Genomic DNA, 17,843 nt, shown 5'->3' with positions numbered 1-17,843 from the left:
TCCATAACGTTCATATACCACAATTTACTCAACCATTCTCCAATTGATGGGCAGATCTTTTCTTAGGATGCAGCACTAACTCCAGGTGTCTCCCTTCTGCGGATCCACCTATGCAGTGGACAAAAGATCCTGGTAGTTGAGGGAGCTACCTAGGTCCATCTGCAAAGACCTTAGTGGAGAGAAACTGTTATATTGGGTATTTTTAGTGGGGGGCTGGGACAGCCAGAGTTCCCGGGCTTAGACTCTTTCAGCCTGAGTCTCCTATTGGAATTAACAACACTTCAAAGAAGTGCTTTTTGACCAGGATTTCTAATTGAATCAAAGACTCTGGCATCCTGGAAAGATAACTTATCTAGGGAGGATATGCTCAGGAAGAATCTGAAAGGGATCACAGATCAAAAGGAAATAGTTTCTTAAAGGGTCCACAACCTGCTTCAAGAATACCAATAAAGAAAAGCTGTTTGGCACTTTAACATCAGTCATGTCTCCAAGTCTGTCAAGGAAGATTGGTATGTATGGCGCTGCCAATCGGTAATCTCGGAGTGGGAGGAGGTTCCTTTCTTCATCAGAAACTGGAACTAAGGAGTCAAGGATGTTCATGAGGATTGAAGTTTAGAGCAGGGAGAATTAGGCCTTCTGATGTATGAACGCTTCTCTGTAAAATAATATATAAGATTCTCTGCTGAGAGGGAGGGTGGAGGAGGAAATTTTGAAGATCTAAGGAGAGAAAGCTTGCAATAATAGATACAGTAAAGATATAATAAGGAATTAATAAGGAAAGAACAAAAACATTATTATGTAACAGTGAGGGCCAAATTGAGATTATATAACATAAATTACGAACTCAGTTGAGACAGTTTCATGATTTTCTTCAGGAATATTTAACAGCAATGGTTGGAAATAGAGAATATGATTAATAGAAGTGATGTAGGATGGGGCAGCTAGGTGGCACAGAGGATAGAGCATCAGCCCTGAAGTCAGGAAGACCTGAGTTCAAATTTGACCTCAGACACAACACTTCCTAGCTGTGTGTGACCCTGAGCAAGTCATTTAATCCCAATTGCCTAAAAAAAAAAAAAAAAAGAGTGATGTAGGATTAGGATTAAACAATGCATGACTGGGTAATAGGACAAAGGAGTAAGGATTTCAAATGTAGTTGATAGTATACAGTTGAACTGGTCAACCATTGATTGGGTCTAGACTGAGAAGTGGGAAGGTGATGGCTATAGAGAAGTAGAGACAATGGACAAGGAAACCTGAAACAAGATTAGAATAAAAAATTGAGATGAAAAATTAGATTAAATGGATTTGGGAGCCTCACCTCTGAGTATCTTTGGTCATCAATGAATAGAGCTGGTTGTCTTCTTCCAAAAAGAGCTCTAGACTTTTTGAATTCTCTTTAGAGGAAGATTGGAGCAAACAAGAAGATGAAGCCACTGGGCCCAAGGTAGATAGTTCTGGAGGGCTTCTGAGTGAACCCATGAGTCAGGGATACAGGGAAGAGGGAAATCTAAGGAGCAGGTAAAGTGTCAGCAGAGATGGAGTACTAGTCAAAGATAAGTTATGGAGCAGACTTTAAGGAGATATTAGGTTGAGGGCAGTTTTAAAAAGCTACTTTGTCTAGCTTGAAAAGGCACATTACATAAAAAGAACAGATGATGTAGCTGCTCTTAGCATGGACCTGCCTAAGGCCACCTCTATGTATATGAAGCACTTGAATACTAATACTGCCTTTCTTTTTCAGAAGGGCCATCTTCACTAACAGTAGAAAGATTCATTGAACAGTGTCCATAGCCACTCTAGCTGTTGTCCTACCCTCAACAAAACCAGTATCTCAAGCAATCCACATATCTTATTTGAAAACTGATTCCATGCTGGTCAACCCCTTACTGTTTATTTATTCCTTTGTTTGAATCCTATATAATGTGTAGCTTATAGACACTCAAGGAAAGTGCATCACTTCCTTTTTCAGTTTTCCTCTCTGCTGGATAACTTAATAAAGTATTTTCTCAATCATTTCAGTTTGGATTTCCCCCCCTCAGCTAGCAATTGGTGTCAGAAATGGGATTTCTGATGTGGTTGACCCTAGAGGTAGGATTTGACCTAGGCTTGATCACTCCGCAGAGTAAAAACTCCTGTAGTTCAGATGGAAAATATTCAAGTTAACTTCCACCCCCAAACTAGGTCTTATACCTGAGGATTTCAAATGTACAGAAAGCTAGGCAGGGAAGGGTGTACCTTCTTGACCTGGGGAATTTCTTAGGCAGGGTTAGAACTAGCTTGAGCAAATGAGTAGTCCTCTTGATTGATCAAACTAGAGCTTTGGGGAATAGATTAGCCATCTGTTAATTTAGTTATCCAACAGATCTTTATTTTTTTTTCTCTCTCCCTTTCTCTTTCTTTTTCTGTACTTCTCTTATTCTACTATAACTATTGGAAAATCCTAGTCTATGTCTATATTGTGGCAGCAGCAAATTCGAGAGTCATCAGTTGAGCCATGTGACCCACTGAAAGGGAGGGAATCCTTTATGTGTTTAATTGCCTGAGTAATCATGAAGAACTGGTCACCTAACACTTGTCCTAAACTTGTTCACTTAGGATAATCAGAAATTAATGAGGGAAGTTTTTTTTAATTTAGTATTTTTTTTATTAAAGCTTTTTATTTTCAAAACATATGCATAGATAATTTTCAACATTCACCCCTGCAAAACCTTGTGTTCCAAAGTTTTTTTCCCTCCTTCCCCCCCATCCCTTCCCTTAGATAGCAAGTAATCCAATGCATGTTAAACATGTGTAATTCTTCTGTATGTATTTCCACAATTATCATGCTGCACAAGAAAAATCAGAGCAAAAAGGAAAACATTGAGAAAAAAAATGTAAGTAAACAACAACAAAAAGAGTGAAAATCCTATGTTGTGATCCACACTCAGTCCCCATAGTCTTCTCCTTGGGTGCAGATGGCTCACTGAGGGAAGTTCTTTGTCGAGGATTGAGCCATTCTTAGGCTAAATGCTAATACCCTACTAGTATGAAACTCCTCTTTTCCCCCCTCACTATGCTTTCTTTCAACTTTTCAGGAAAATTTTTGTCTGGTGTCCTATCTAGTGTTGTTGGGAGATTCTGATACCTTGGAACCCTTCTAAAGAAAAATGAAACCAGCTAGAAAGACTGCTATAAAAAACTATAGCCAGGGAATTTAGAATGCTGGAGAGAATTAGCAAAATGCCATAACCTGAAACAATTCTTCCAGTTTTCTGAAATCTGATGCCAAACTCTAATCCCAGTAGATAGAGACTTACTCCCACTTTTTATTTTGCTTTAAAAGTAACATGCAATATTCTTCCTTACTTTTCTTATTTATTTATTTAATATTTTCCCTAGTTACATTTAAAACAATTTTTTTACCTTTGTTTTTTTAAACTTTTGTGTTCCAAGTTCTCTTCCTGAGTGAAATGAGCAGAACCAGGAGATCATTATATACTTCAACAACAATACTATATGAGGATCAATGGCCAGGACCTGGCCAGCTTCAGCAATGAGATGAACCAAATCAGTTCCAACAAAGCAGTAATGAATTGAATCAGCTACACCCAGCGAAATTACTCTGGGAGATGATTATGAACCACTACATAGAATTCCCAATCCCTCTATTTTTGTCCACCTGCATTATTTATTTCCTTCACAAGCTAATTGTACACTATTTCAAAGTCCAATTCTTTTTGTACAGCAAAATAACTGATTGGACATGTATACTTATATTGTATTTAATTTATACTTTAACATATTTAACATGTACTAGTCAAACTGCCATCTGGGAGAGGGGGTGGAGGGAAGGAGGAGAAAAATTGGAACAAAAGATTTGGCAATTGTCAATGCTGTAAAATTACTCATGCATATAACTTGTAAATAAAAAGCTATAATAAAAAAAAAGTCAGCACAACTAACTAATACATTGAAAAAGTCTGAAAACATATGCAATGTATAATATCTATAGACCTATCAATTACCTTTATAAAGGGAAAAGTTGGAGTCTTTAAAATTTTTCATTCAAGTCTTGTTTGATCTTTATAATTTCATTATACTTACTTTTGAGTTTTGGTTATGTAGTTTCTCTATTTCTGCTGTTGCAATTACTATGTATATTATTTTCTTGGCTCTGCTCACTTCACTCTGTCTCAGTTTATATAGATCTTTCTATCTTTCACTGTATTCATTACACACATTGTTTCTCATAGCACAGTAATTTTTCATTACATGAATGTACCACAATTTGTTTAGCTATTTCTAATTGATGGCATCTTCTTTGTTTTCAATTCTAAGCTACCACAAAAAGTGTTTTAGAGTATAAAGTGTTTTAGAGTATATGGGGGGGCCTTTTTCTTATCACTGGCTTCCTGGGGTATAAGTTTGGTAATGGAATCTCTGGTTCAAAGGATATGGACATTGTAGATAATTTATTTGCATTATTCCAAATTACTTTCTAAAAGGGGTATATCTTTTCATAGCTACATCAATAATGTATTAATTCCTACCATCCCACAACCTCTCCAACACTGACTTTTGCCATTGTTTGTCATTTTTGTTAATTTATAACATTTGAGGTAAAACTTCAGGGTTGCTTTGATTTACAATTTTTTTTTAATGATTTGGAGCATTTTTTCATGTAATTGTAAATACTTTCAACTACTTTTGAAAACTGTTTAAATTCTTTGAACATTTATCTATTGGGGTATGGCCATTGGTGTCATATCTATCTATTTTGGACTACAAACCCTTATCAAAAAAATGTGCAACAAAGATTTTTTTTCTCATTTAATTACTTTTTTTTTATCCTAGATGTATAATTGTTCTCTACACAGAAACTTTTCAATTTCAAGTTCCCTATTCTGCTAGAAACACAATATTCAGTTATATTTTTTCATTTTTAAATTAAAACTTTTTATTTTTAAAACACATGTGTGGATAATTTTCAACTTTAACTCTTGTAAAACTTTGAGTTCCAAGTTTTTTCCCTCCCTTCCTCCATTCCTTCCCCTAGATGGCAAGTAATACAATATATGTTCAATTCTTCTATACACACAATAATTGTGCTGCACAAGAAAAATCTGTGATGACTGCACTAGTACTCAGGATACCCCAGAATCAGTGGAAGTCAGGATAAGCAAAAGTCCTTGGTCTTTATTCTTGGTCTTTAGACACAGGAATGAACAGGATGAAAGCAGAATCTCTGTGACCACCTTCTTCCTCATCTATTGCAAAGAGTGACTCTGGCTAGTCTTACTCCACCCCCTAGTTCCTCCTATAATCCTCTGTATACACCAATCATTGAGCCAGCACAGGATAGTGGGAAGCACCATTTTCCAAGCATATGCCCATAGAGTATTGTCCAATCAAGTGCTTGAACTAACCTCAGTGCAATGACTCAAGAGTTTTAACCCTCTACAAAAATCAGATCAAGATGAAAATAATTTTTTCTTTGTACTGATTCTATTCCTATTAGCTTTCTTCATGTCATTTCTGATCCCCTCTTCTTGTTTATTACTTCTTTTCCTTTAGAGATTTATTCACAAGTTCCTTTTCCTTTCTTGCTTTTATCTGCTTATATATTTCTTCATCCTCTTTATTCCTCTCAGTCAAATAGATTCTTCCTTCTGAAGAGGGAGGGAAACTGTTCCCTTTAAGATTAACCTATGTTCCCTTTAAGATTGTTACTATTAGATATTGTGTCCCCTTTTCTGATCTCAAAGATCAGCATCTCCCAGGCTCCAAGGAGTCGTGACAGAGGCCATCCTTCCAGGATAAGAGAAGCAATACTATTTAGGGGAAAATTCTAAATTCTCATTCAATTGAGGAATCCTGCTCTGATCAGCTCAGGTTGTCCTAGACCCCACCAAGATATCCAATATAACAGCTTCCCTCAATTAAGCTCTTTTCAATAGGCCTAAGATAGCTTGCTCAGCTGCTAGGACTCTGTCCACTGATTCTCTCAGTGTAAAAAAAAATCCATTTCCCAATAGAACTTTGCCACTATAGAAGTCAGTTCTTTAGAAACTGATTTCTATCCAACAATAAACTTTCATTTTGCAATTAATAATTCAGCAATAAGTGAATTCTTTTACTTTTAAACCTGTGGCTGAGTAAAGGGGATAATTTTTTTTTTTTAAACAGCTCTCTTATTGCCTCCAGAATAAGGGCTCTTTCCTTTCTTTCCCTACTTTCTACTCCCTATGAGTCTTCTTTCTAAGATCATAGAGGTCACTTTCCCCTCATTGCTAATCCTTGATTTGATCCCTGAGTGTCTCACTTTTTTCTATCCCACTGCTTTCTTTCCCCATTTTTATTTGCCCTCCTTTGTTGTTCTACCAAAAAAAAAAAAAAAAAAAAAACAACAAAACAAAAAATCACTGATTCACCTGTAGGTAATATGTTACCAGGCTCTATCCATAATGCCTCCTAACTGCCTCTTCATTGCCACTTCTATTAGATTTCTACCTTCACCGAATCCTCTTTCCTCCCATGTACATTTAGAAAGAAGTTTCTTACTGATCTCTCTGTTGTCACTCTATTGTTTTTGTTGTCCTTACCTGCTCCATTTATTCACTCCTGCATTTTTGTTGTTTGGTGTATTTGAGAAGCAAATAATCTCTTCAGTTCTGGTTTTCTTTTTAAAATATTTCAAACTATTTTTTATTATTTCATGTTCATCCTTTGTCTTATATAATTAAATTCAGATTTATAGAATCTTTTTTCTAGTGAGTGTAAAATAATCTTGTGTTATTTGATATCCTTTTCTTTGTATTTGAATGGTTTTTTTTCTGATGGCTTCAAAACTTGTTTTTGAATTGAATTGCTAAATTTAAGCACCGTGTCTTGAAATTTGTAGCTTTGTTGTTTTGTTTTTTTTTTTCTGTGAATTCTTTCAATTAGAATTTTATTTTCTATCTTTAGAAACTTTTAATAGATGGCTTGTTTTATTTCCTACTTTAAATGTCCTTTTTGTCCTTCCTGTTCTTTTGGGAGAGCTATGATCCTTAGGTTGTCTCTATGTAATGTTGAGTTCAATATGTTTTGCTTATCCAATGAGCATATTTTCTTTTAATACTATTGGGTTTTGCTTCTCTTTATCTAGATTTCCTGTCACTTTTATGTATTACATCTCCAAACTATTGTTCCCTCTTTTGTTCTTTTTGTTTCTCTTTTTTTTCCTGTTTTATTTTATTTAATATGTTTCCCCAGTTACATTCAAAACAAAATTTCTTTTACATTTGTTTTTAAATTTTTTGAGTTCTAAGTTGTTTTCCTTATCCCCCACCCACAAGTAAGAACCACTTGTGAAGTTATGCAAAATATTTCCATAAAAGTCAAATTGTGGGGGGAAAAAAAAACATAGATCTCCCAACCAAATGAAAATTAAAAATAAAAACCATCAAGAAAAATTAAATTGAGAGAGAGAGAGAGAGAGAGAGAGAGAGAGAGCTTCAATCTGTATTCAGATCAATAAGTTCCTTCTTTGATTATGGATATGATTTTTCATCATAAGTCCTTCAGAATAGTTGTGGATGATTGAACTACTGAAAATAACAAAGTCATTTACAGCTGATTATCTCAGAACATTGCTATTGTTTTGTATATAGTGCATTTCACTTTGCTTGAGTTCATGGAAGACTTTCCAGTTTTTTTTTTTCTTCCTGAGAGCATCCTGGTCATAATTTCTCATAAAACAATAATATTCTATCATAAATATACCTAAATATATAAATAAATATAAATTTAAAAAATAACTATTGATGGGAGTCACCTCAATTTCCAATTTTTTTTTTTTTGCCCTGGGAAGAGAATTGCTAGGAATATTTTTTGTACATATAGGTAATTTTTCTTTCTCTTCCCCTCCCCCAGAATCTCTTTTGGCATTCATGTCAAGTAGTGGAGTTGTTAGGTCAAAAGATATGCATGAATTTATAGCATTTGAGCACAGATCATATCTTTTGATCATTTATCAATTGGGGCATGACTCTTATTTTTTATAAATTTGACTCAGTCCCCTATATATTTGGGAAATGAGGCCTTATCAGAGAAACTTGCTTCAAAATTCTTTTTACAATTACTACTGCTAGTTGTATTTTCCTCCCATTTATTTTCTCTCCCCTTTTACCTTATCCCTCCTCAAAGGTGTTTTGATACTGACTACTCCCACCCCCAATATGCCCTCTCTTTTATCACCCTTCTATCTTTCCCATATCTCATTCCCCTCCTATTTTCCTGCAGGATAAGATAGATTTCTATACTCATATTAAATATGTTTGTTATTTTTCTCTTTGAGCCAATTCTTATGAGATAAGGTTCATTCTCTCACTCTCTCCCTTTATTCCCCTCTAACTATAAAAGCTTTTTCTTGCTCCTTTTTTTTAATTGCAGGTAATTTGCACCATTCCACTTCTCCCTTTTTCTTTTAGTGCATTCCTCTCTCATCCTTAATTTCATCATTAAAAAAAATATTATCGTTTTATCGTCAGCTCACACTTGTGTCCTCTTTCTATATGATGAGGTGCAGAATTGAGAGTAAGAGATCCCCTCTGGCTGATGTTGCAGATCTTTTGCGAAAGAATTCTCAAACCTGAATTCTGTGTGGCAAAAGGGGATTTATTCATCATGAGCCTAGTCCAGAAAGACAAATAGCTCCTGATTAGGAATTTGGCAAAGATGGGTTAAGAAAACAGTACACTATCTTTCTTAATGGGCAAAATCATGTTAGGACTTCTGCAAAACTGTCTGGGCATACAGCACTAGATATATTGGGCTGCTTTGATCTTGGCCTTGAATCGAGGGCCTATCACAGTTTTAATCTGGGTGAATGATTTTCAATTCAATTCAATATTGAATGAGATTACTTATCTTGGGAGTTTTCCTTATGGACAGAAGAGTATGTTCCTCCTAGAGGAGAGTTTCAGACCCCAATCACCTTTCCCCCACAGATTAAAAGGGACACAGTTCACATCAGGGCTTCTCCAGCCTTTCCCCCCAAAAGGTCTCAGTTTATATTATATGTAAACTCTCAAATACCATAATAATGAGAAAGTTCTAATGAGTTACAACTATCATTTTCCCAAGTACGAATGTAAACAGATAAACCTTAAGTCCCTTATGACATCATTTTCCTGATTATTTCCTTATGGTTTTCCAGAGTCCTGAATTTGAAAATCAAATTATCCATTCAGTTCTGGTCTTTTCATTACAAATGTTTTAAAAATCCTCTATTTCATCCTCTATGCCCTTTCCTCTGAAGGATTATACTCAATTTTGCTGGGCAAGTAATTTTTGGTTGTAATCTTAGTTCTATTGCTCTGCAGAACATCATATTCTAAGCTATCTGGTCCTTTTAATGTAGAAGCTGATAAATCTTGTGTTGTCTTGACTGTGGCTCCACTATACTTTTATTGTTTCTTTCTGGATGCTTGCAATATTTTCTCCTTGGCCTGGGAGTTCTGGAATTTGGGTATAATTTTCCTGAGAGTTTTCATTTTGGGATCTCTTTCAGGAGGTGATTGGTATATTCTTTCAATTTCTATTATACCCTTTGGTTCTAGAATCTCAGGACAATTTTATTTGATATTTCTTGAAAAATGATGTCTAGACTCTTTTTTTGATCATGACTTTCAGGTAGACCAATAACTTTTAAATTACCTCTCCTGGATCTATTTTCCAGGTCAGTTGTTTTTCCAATGAAATATTTCAGTTTTTTTTTTTTCTATTTTTATTTTTTATTTTTTGCTTTATTGTATTTTGAGTTCTCGTAGTCATTAGCTTCCATTTGCTCAATTCTATTTTTTAAGGAATTATTGTCCTCAGTGAGCTTTTCTACCTCCTTTCCCAATTGGCCAATTTTGCTTTTTAAGACATTTTTCTCATTAGCTTTTTGCATTTCCTTTTGACCACTCTCAATTCTTTTTCTAATTTTTCTTCTATATCTCTTCTTTGATTTTTAAAATAACTTTTGAGCTCTTCCATGAATTCATTTATTATTATTCTTGGAGGCTTTGAATGTATGAGCTTTGACTTTGTTATCATCTTTTGAGTGTATGTTTTGATCTTCTCTGTGACTATAATAATTTTCAATGGTCAGAAATTTTGTGGTCTGCTCATTTTTTTAGCCTATTATTTGGCTTTTAACTCTTTGTTAAAATATGGCTCTATTTTCATTTTTTTAAATTTAATTTTATTTAATAATAACTTTGTATTGACAGAATCCATGCCAGGATAATTTTTACACAACATTATCCCTTGCAATCACTTATGTTTCGATTTTTCCCCTCCCTCCCTCCTCCCCCCCCCCCAAGATGGCAAGCAGTCCTATATATGTTAAATATGTTGCAGTATATCCTAGATACAATACATATTTGCACAACCAAACAGTTCTCCCGCTGCACAGGGAGAATTGGATTCAGAAGGTAAAAAATAACTCGGGAAGAAAATCAAAAATGCAAATAGTTCACATTCATTTCCCAGTATTCCTTCTTTGGGTGTAGCTGTTTCTGTCCATCATTTATCCAATGAAACTCAGTTAAGTCTCTTTGTCAGAGAAATCCATTTCCATCAGAATACATCCTCATGCAATATCGTTGTTGAAGTGTATAATGATCTCCTGGTTCTGCTCATCTCACTTAGCATCAGTCCTTGTAGGTCTCTCCAAGCCTCTCTGTATTCATCCTGCTGGTCATTCCTTACAGTGGCTCTGTTTTCAGAGTGGAGGGTGCAGGTATTTTCAGAGATCCTTCTAGGAACTTGCACTGAAACTGCAGGTATGTCCCCACCCCACTGTAAATGTAATATCTAGTGTGCTAAATCAATAGAGTTCTACTTTGCTGATGCTTGGCCCAGGGTTGAGGCAGGATCTGCACTGGGATTGCACGTAGACTCCTATCCCATTGCCACAGACCCTCTCCTCTGACCTTCAGAGTTCTCCTGGTGTTCTCAAGCCTAGAGGTCCAGAAATCTCTAGCACTACTGCTGATTCAGAAGTCCTGTTTCACTGATGCTGGGGTCGGGTCTGGGGCCAGGACTGCACTGGTATAGCATGTGCTGGGATTATGGGCTAGACTCCCATGCTGGTTCCGCAGATCTTTTCTGCTGACTTTCCAAGTCCTCTTTGTTGTCTCTGAGCTGAAAGGCCTGGAAGTCACCAGTATAGCCACTGACTTAAGAGGTCTGGCTAGGGCTGGATCTGGGGCTGCTCTGGCATGGCCTGCTCATTGGATTCCAACCCTGGTGTCACAGATGTTTTCTGCTGACCTTCTAAGTTATCTTTAGCTGGAAAATGTTCTACTCTGCCTTTTTTGGGGTGTTCTAATACTATAAACTTTGTTTAGAGTCACTATTTAAAGGAATTTGGAGTATAGAGGAAAGATTGGGAAAATTCCTGCTTTTACTCCACCATCTTGGCTTTTCTTGAAGTGTGTGTGTATGTATGTACACACATAAAATATAATCTTTACAGGTGAACAATTGTGAGAAATGATTCATTTGGACCCCTACTCTTCCAATCGTTATTAACAGTTTGATATAATTCCATAGGGGGTAGTGATTATAATTATTAGGCCTCAGAGCTGCAGATTCTTAGTTCTATGGTCCCATAATCATAGAAAGTTAACTAGAGGCCTTTCACCCTTGTTTTTCCTTGTTATGGTGACCAAGTCCAGTGTGGTAGCTGTGATTCAACTACTTAGAAAGTCCTCCAGTTTATTTTTGGATCTCCAAACCATTGCCTCTAGTCCAACATGAGCAGGGACCCTTTAATAAAGTGTTATTGACACAGAGCTCTGTCCCAGTCTCTTTTATTGTAGTTTCAACAATTTTAATCCCTACACAATAAAAGTTTTGTAGTTGCAATACAAAATCTTGTGGAGGGCCAGAACTCTGAAAAAGTATACTTGAATCAAGGACAGCATGGTGCTTATGGTAATGTAATGGTTGTGGGTGCTTGGTGTGCTGTAGTGATGTAATTGTACTGAGGTATTTAAGGGAGTCTCAGACACAGAAGGCTCTCTCAGCCACAGCTCTCAGCCACAGATATAGAGAAGACTTCAGAATCCAGACTCCAGATTCCACATTCCATCTTTGACCATCCTCCTGTGTCTCTCCTGCCTCTTGCACTCCTCCACTAAGATCAAGGCATGATGCTTATAGTGATGTAATGGTTGTGCAAGCTGAGTGTGCTATAGTGATGTAATTGTACTGAGGTATTTAAGGGAGTCTCAGACACAGAAGGCTCTCTCAGCCACAGCTCTCAGTCACAGACACAGAGAAGACTTCAGGCTTCAGACTCCAGATTCCAGAAACTCCATCTTTAACCAGCCACATGGTAGTTCTCCTGCCTCCTTCACTTCTCCACCTAAAGACCAAGGATTCGGGCTGAATACGAGGTCTTCCAGAGAGCTAACTTGGACATTACATTTTGACACCCCCCACATGGGGCCTCCAGAAGGAGACTATTTTTTGGTGCCCAATGTGGGGCCTCCAGAAGGACAGTACAAAATCTATTGATTAATACATTAATACTAAAACATCTGAGTTGCTACAAGGGCTGTTTACTTATTAGGGCCACACCCAACACTGCTTGTTGCCTTAGTGTTCTTCAATAAATGTCTTTTTATCTTAATTTTTCTGAATTTGCTTTATTAATTAGGGCCACACCCAACACTGCTTGTTGCCTTAGTGTTCTTCAATAAATGTCTTTTTATCTTAATTTTTCTGAATTTGCTTTATTAATTAGGGCCAGGCCAAATAAAGATTTTACTTTTTGACAATCCTAATGATGGGGTGACTAGACCCTAGTAAAGGGTCATGTGTCTGGTAAGAACCCAATGTCCAGGTGGACCCCAGGAATTACCTTATTCCTAATATCTTTTATTTCTTGCATTGACAGGATTATCTTGTACAAATAAAACTATATTGAACTGATACCCACCATTATTGTATACCATCAGGACACCAAGCTATAGATGTCAACTCCAGAGGTTATTTTGTATAGACATTCCTTAATGACCAGTTGTCTTTCTGAGGCAATCAACACACATAGTTAGAACACCTTGCCTTGAGTTCTTTCCTGTTTTTCCCTTGTAAATTCTTGTAAGTTTTGCAAGGGAACTTAACCTGCCTTATTTGATTTGGAGATGGCCTAAAATGACATACTCTTTTGAGATATCTCATGACACCCAGCTTGGAACCCCAATATTTTTGGGGTCTTTCTGAATCCTAAAATTAAGACAAATCCTACATAAAGCCCATTTGATTTAGAAAATTCTGCTCTGAAATTTGCTTTTTTATACAAAGTTATTTCTATATTTCAAATGGCCTCATAACTAATGCTTCAGTATGAATAAAAACCCTACGATTAAGCACAATAGAATGTGAATATTAGATCTTTTAGATAAAATATATGTGGCTCTTCTAAAGAATAATATATGCTCTAGAATCATATTTTGTTTCCTTCCTTTTGAAAATCATAGTCTTTAGTTTTCAAGGCTTTCTAAAAAAGAAAAGCAGTTTCTTTGTACTTCTCCTTTGCTTGAATAGTATTTCTTCATTTTGTTCCAGTTCTGTCCTCAAGTCATTTTCTTATTGTATTATTTTTAGATATAGTTCAAGGTATTAGGGAAGCTAAGGAAAATTTGTTTAGCTTAAAAATTTTTTCTCCCTCAATCCTATATAGCATATAACATTAGAAACTTTCTGTTTTGAATGAATCACACCAATTTCTAGGTTTTCCCATGGTGATATTTTGCTCTCCTGTACAATGAGCCTCCTCAAGAAAGATTCTTTTTGTGCAGCAAAATAACTGTATGGACATGTATCCACATATTGTATTTAACATATACTTTAACATATTTAGCATGCCTTGGTCTACCTGCCATGGGGGGAGGAGGGGAAAAATTGGAACAAAAGATTTTGCAACTGTCAATGCTGAAAAATTACCCACATATATCTTGTAAATAAAAAGCTATAATAAAAAAATAAAAAGAAAGAGTGGACTTTCTAAGGTTCCTTTGTGGTCTAAAATTTTATCCTGTTAACCAAGGACCCAAAAAGTATTGAATGTTTTTTCTTCCTCTGTTTTATCTCTCTTTTATTCTTTCTTCCGCTTACTCTTTCTTCCTTTTCTTCTGTGCCCATTAAATACTATTTACTGAGAGGACTTTATTCAAAATGGAAATAGGGTATTTTGCAATGGTGACTCTAGAATGTGTCATACATAATAATGTGTCTAATATGTCATATTGGCCCTGGAGCCATGAGGAATTGGGTTCACTGGTAGACACTTGACTGGCTATGAAATCCTGGAAAATGTCATCTAAGCTTTCAATGCTCTAGTCAATTCCCTAAAGCTATAATTTGCTCAGAGGGTGCTAACATGCACTGATAGAATCCTCCCATCTAAGTGATCCCCCTACCAATGAAATCACCCATCCAGACTCTACCCTGTTAAGAAATCCATGCCCAAATCACTGTCCCATTTCTAACCAGTCTAGAAGCTGTAGATTCAGGGAGGAAGGTACTTTGAAAAGGGATGAAGGGGTGTCAGCAGATTTTCTTTCTCCCTTTGAAAAGCTGAATTTTTAAAAAGAAATGTCTGGCTGTGGGGCTCTTTAGTTTTTAGAATAAGAAATGCAGCAAAGTGGAACCTTCTCACAATGAGAGAAAGAAAGGAGGGGCTTAGGCCCCTTTATCATTAAGAATGAAAAGGTCATTCATCTCTATTTACCTTAGGACTAGAATTTTCTTCCCTAGTCATTACCAGCACTTAGGTTGAGTGGCTGTTATGGGTGCTTTAAGAAACTGGTTGCATAAGTCTCTTTTTTAATGGCACCTTTCTACCAGCTCATGACATTTCTGCCCAAGTGCTTGAGAGGAATATTACTGATATGTAAGGTCAGCCTTTATATTACCCCCCCTTCCTACTCTTCCTACTTTAACCTGTATAAGTAAGTTCATACCCTTTCTAGATATTTAGCCATCCTAAGGAATGGTTGCTGAGATACAGGAGGCTGGCACCCTACAGTGTACCTCTCTAATTTCAGCTACCACCCCCACCTTTTCTCATAATTGGGGCTTAATTTGTGTACTTTTTTCATTTAAACTGTAAATTGGAAAATGAATAGAAAAGGAACATTTCTCACAGCCCAAGCCAGCAATCAAGCTGTTCTGAGCAATCTGCTCTGCACAAAACCATACTTTTTACCAAGTGGATTTTATAAGCTTTGAGGATCTTGATTAGTACAAATAACTTAGAAACCAATTCTCAGGATTGTTGGTTCACACGTAAATCAGAAATAAAAGAACTGGAAATTCAAATCATGGCTAAGGGAAGAGAAGGAGAAGGAAATTATAATGAAGGGAATTTCGGGGGAGTACTGAGAGGAGTGGAACCTGTTTTCAATTCATTTGATTGAGGTCAGATCTCACTTTAGTGAAGTAATCCCCCAGTTTTTTAAAGCTTTGAAATGTAAAACTATTTTTTCCATCCTAGAATAAGCTTTGTATCATTTTTCCTCTGCCAATCTTTCTTCATGATGCCTTAAATTGAGGCTCTCCTTCCTCAAATCCTGTGACTCTCCTATCTTGGCATTAATTTTAATTTGCAGATCAAAGTCCATTGGGAGGAGAAAGTAGGGCAGGAAAAGGGCAATTATTTGAGGTGAAAAGAAATTAAGACAACACTAACCAACCAGCTTTTGAAAACCATTTAAAATAGCTAATGAGACAGAAAGCTTGACAATTCAAGGCTGGTGAACAAGCAGTCCTAGCCCAAATGTATGCTAACTAAAAACTTCATATGCAGTACCAGGTGACACACACAGCATATGGTTATTCACCTCCTCAGAGATGTCATTCCATTATACTTCCCTATTTTATATCTCATTTGTGGACATGCTGTGTCCCTCCAGTAGAATAGAAGCTCCCTAAAAGCAGAAATTGTTTTATTTGTTTATTTTGTTATTGTATCCGCAGTGCCTAACATTGTATCTATATTTGACAATACTTGATGATTTGCATTGACTGATGGAAGAAAGGTTAATCATGAAAAACCCCAATTAGGCAATCAGCATCACTGCTCATTTTTCTTTATCTCTGGGATCATCCATTCTACTTATCTCCTCTGTTTACAGAAGTGGGAAAAATGAGTCACCTCTCTTAAGGAGACATTTTGAAATATATTAAAGTTTAAAACATTATATGACTGACATGTTAACAATTAACTGTGATTAAAGCCTTCTGACTGCAAAATAATGCCAATTAGAACTGCCTAATTTAGTGACTGATTTCTATTTTTGTCAATCTAATTCAAGAAACATTAACCACCTATATGGCAGGCACCATTCTCAGCACTGGGGGTACAAAGATAAAATGAAACAATCCCTATATTCAAGGAGCTGAGGAGGGAAAGACCAAGGAGAGAAAGGGAAGAAACTATCAATATGTACAGAAATAAGCAAATACAAAATATTAAAAATAAAAAATTGGGGAGAGGATTTTACTAAGTGATTGAAATTGAATTGAGCATTAGAATTAGGGGTTTGAAGATGCCGAAGTTAAGGGGAATTCCAGTAATGGGTCACAGCCTATAAAAAAGTATGGAGATAGGAAATGAAATTTCAGGTTTAGAGCATCTAGTAAACCATTGTAACTGGACATATATGTTGAGAGTAACATCTAATTATCCTGGAAAGATAAATCAGAACCAGACTTTGATAGGCTCTAATGCCAAATACAAGAGTTTTATATTTATCCTAGAATAGGAAACCATTGAAGTTCCTTGAACAGGTACATGGTACAGTCAGACTTATGATTTCAAATTAACAAGTTCACAGAGATATGGAGGCTAGAGTGATAATAAAGAGTAATTGGAAGCAGGGACCTCAATTGGCTATTGGAATAGTCTAAAAGAAATGGGATAAGGGTTTGAACTAAGGTGTTGGCTGTATGAGCAGAGAAAATGGCATAGATGCAAGGTTGAATCTCTAATGAATAGAACCCCAAAGACTTTCTTCAGATCTGCTTTGCAAATACTTATCTTGGTATATATTTGCTCTTTAGTCATGTTAGACTCTTTATGACTCCACGGACTTGGAGTTTTCTTGGCAAAAATGCTGGAGTAGTTTGCCTTATCTTTCTCCAGTGTGTCCCCATTTTACAGATGAGTAATTGAGACAAATTTTATTTGCCTGGGATCACACTGCTAGTAAGTGTCTGAGGCTAGATTTGAATTTAGATCTTTCTGATTTCAAACCCAGTTGTCTATTCATTGCATCATCTAGCTGCTCCTTGTACATGTTATTCTTGAATAGATACTTGTCATTTTTGACTTTGTAGACATAGTGACCAGCTTAATAACTAATACATAGTATTTGCTTAAGTGCTTTTTAAAAAAATAAGTGCTTTTTAAAAATTGCATATAGGAAGGATAAAGCGTTAACGATGTCTTTGTGATTGAGAACCTAAAAGGTTCAGGAAGAGTAATGATACCCTGATAGAAACAAGGAAATGAGTAGTTTTGGGGGAATGTAATGAATTTCAGGTGTCTATGGGACAGCCAAGTGAGGATATACAGCAGGCAGCTGGAGATATGGGATCTCACAAAAAAGATCTAATTATATAATATAGAGTTCTCAGTATAGAGATGATAGGGGAATCCAAGGTAGCTGAGATATATTGTAAATACAGTCTTATAGTTGTATCAGATTTCTATGCAGCAAATTCTATTTTGTTATTTTTGTTTGTGTGAGAAGTAGCATGGCATAATGCATAAATGAGCTGGTCTCTGAGCCAGGAGGACCTTGGTTCATGCTTCT

This window comes from Antechinus flavipes, chromosome 2 (assembly GCF_016432865.1).
Source record: "Antechinus flavipes isolate AdamAnt ecotype Samford, QLD, Australia chromosome 2, AdamAnt_v2, whole genome shotgun sequence".
NCBI classification, from domain to species: Eukaryota; Metazoa; Chordata; class Mammalia; order Dasyuromorphia; family Dasyuridae; genus Antechinus; species Antechinus flavipes.
The sequence above is the reverse complement of the archived record's forward strand: the minus strand, read 5'-3'. Positions refer to the sequence as shown.